Source organism: Pseudoliparis swirei, chromosome 9, assembly GCF_029220125.1.
Source record: "Pseudoliparis swirei isolate HS2019 ecotype Mariana Trench chromosome 9, NWPU_hadal_v1, whole genome shotgun sequence".
Taxonomy (NCBI): domain Eukaryota; kingdom Metazoa; phylum Chordata; class Actinopteri; order Perciformes; family Liparidae; genus Pseudoliparis; species Pseudoliparis swirei.
The window spans coordinates 21,436,380-21,438,797 of NC_079396.1; the positions used below are offsets into that span (position 1 = coordinate 21,436,380).

General features: G+C 44.1%; 1 long non-coding RNA gene across 1 annotated transcript; it reads right to left on the minus strand.

Moving 5' to 3' along the window:
* Positions 1 to 517: 517 nt before the first annotated feature.
* On the minus strand, positions 518 to 1,382 carry LOC130199198 (uncharacterized). Its single transcript, XR_008832778.1, has 2 exons — positions 1,292 to 1,382; positions 518 to 784 (listed from the first exon to the last, which is right to left on the minus strand). It is a non-coding gene; the product is annotated as an uncharacterized LOC130199198 (long non-coding RNA).
* Between the last annotated feature and the right edge of the window lie 1,036 nt (positions 1,383 to 2,418).

Sequence of the window (2,418 nt, forward strand, 5' to 3'; positions counted from 1 at the left end):
CACACGCCGCCCGATAATTAATACCGTTACGATAGCTATCTAAGCTTGTTCTTCTAGAAATAATTGTAGCTTTCAATCATCGTTGTGTGTTTTTTTATGTCGTGTATGTATTAATTTAAATGTAATCGTGGTCTGGGACAGAGCACTGAATGGCTATCCTATTTCTGTTTCCTGCCCCAGAGACGTTTCCTGGAGGTGCTGGTGCTGGTCCTCTGCTGCCCTCCCGACATCTGCATCTGGCTCCAATGACCTCTGGCACAAACCTCACATCCACCTCCAGGGCCTTTAAGAAGATGGACCGCCATCGCGTCTTCAGTATCCCGAAGGACCTCTCCACAACACAACACACCTCGCCTTTGACAGGCAGCAGTTGTAGCTTGGAGGTGGACAGGCTGCCTGAAGGGGGTCATGAGGCAGATGGGTTGGGACAGGCAGGGATAGCCACCATCCCCAAGGATACAGTATCCTGGTGGAGGGGATGACTGCTCATAGAAGATGGGGCTGTTATTCAGGACCCTGGCATCATGCACTGAGCCCGGGGCCTGTCGAAGGCCCTGGCCACCACCCGATAGGAGGTGGCGCTGGCAAGCCAAAAAATAAAAACTAGACAGGAGATCTCAGGGCCCCAACCGTGGTCAGTCAGTGCCCAGCACAGCCATGAGGGCGTTGAATGACTCTCGGTGAGCCTGAAGTCCACCCTCATGTCACTGTGGCCATCAAAATACAACGCCAGCAGTGGCATTGCAACATTGATACGGCAGCGCCGCCTGGGACTGGGTGGCTGCTGTAGAGTGTGGGGAAGGGGAGGGAAGGGGAAGATTATATTAATATGTAAGTCATTTTATCAATAAAATGTTGTCATTGAGGTTTTGTAGTCTTTTATTGCGTTTTCTGATTTATATTAGAATTGATGCATGTTTGTAACAATAATTAATATGCCTGTGTGTTCAATTGCTAATTGATTCCTGTATCAGGGTGAACTTCACTACAACAGAGATGTGTATAAAAGTACAGTCAGTCAAAGTAGGCCTATTACTGTGTGAATTCAAGCAGATGATGCCTATCATTTCAGTGGATAATTCTTAAAACTAATTGGAATCTAGGGACAAACATGTACAGATTTGTCATGTTTTATTTCCATATGGTGTGTATGTGGATTGCAAAGAAGAAGGCTACTTCTGACAAAGATGTTTGAGAATTTAGCATACCTAGCGAGGAGAATTTAATTGCAACTACTACATGAAGCTATGCTGTGAAGGTAAGGCAAAATCACAATTAAATTTACATATACCATCTCGACTTCAGCCAGAAGGCGGAGGCTCCTGCCGCGATTGTGGAGGTATCGCAGTTTCCACATGGGGTGGAGAAAGGGGTAAACAAGGGCCAACAAGAGGGCAAGAAGTGCATTCATTTTGTCAGTTTAAGGTTTAGGGTATCGCAAGCAGATTTGCATATGTCACTCCCGGCTTAATTTCGCGGGTGCCGTGAACAGATTTGCGTCCGTCACTTCCGCCAAGTGGTTAACGGTTAAGTGTTCCATTTGAGACAGCACTTCATCAGCGACGCAGTGCACTGCAATACAGTGCACTGAATTGCAGTGCACTGCATTGCAGTGTACTTCGTTAAGTGCGTGGTAGTAGACACAGCCTTACTCCTTCTTTTATGACCACCATTATTTCCTACCGCAGACCCACTGCAGCACGCTCAGGATCAAATACCGCTGCTGCTAACCATAGGAATTTAATTAGACTTCCTCTGCCACATCCCTCACAACCTCCAATTAGTAGCATTCTGGCAAATGTTGGTCTTTTGAATATCAGATCCCCAAATAATAAGTCTTTTTTATGCCACAATTTTATTACTTCTCACAAACTGGACTTTTTTGTCATCACAGATACATGGCTATCTGATGAAGATTGTAGTTCTCCTAAAGACGCAACATCACTCAGGCTATACAACGACCGACACATTCAAAGGGTCACATTCTAGACCTCGTCCTGTACAATGGTCTCAGCCCCGAACATTTTCAAATTAAGGATATCTTTGTGTCTGATCACACAGCGATTTTATTCAGTGTGGTTTCATCTAGGGCTGCAACTAACGATTATTTTGATAATCGATTAATCTGTTGATTATTTTTTCGATTAATCGGATAAAAAAAAGAAGAAGTAATTTTCAACCCTTTATTCAAAACAGGGTTCGTACGGTCATGAAAAACCTGGAAAAGTCATGGAGTTTTTAAATGGCTATTTCTAGGCCTAGAAAAGTAATTGAAAAAAATAAAATCCCAAAATGTGAGCTGGAAAGACCTATGTCAAATCATGCGCAGCAGGTTTGGTGTATAGTGTATCCAAAAAAGTATGTGACTTTCCTGTCCAAGACACCTCCAAGGATTCTGTCATGGTAAAGCAGATGGGA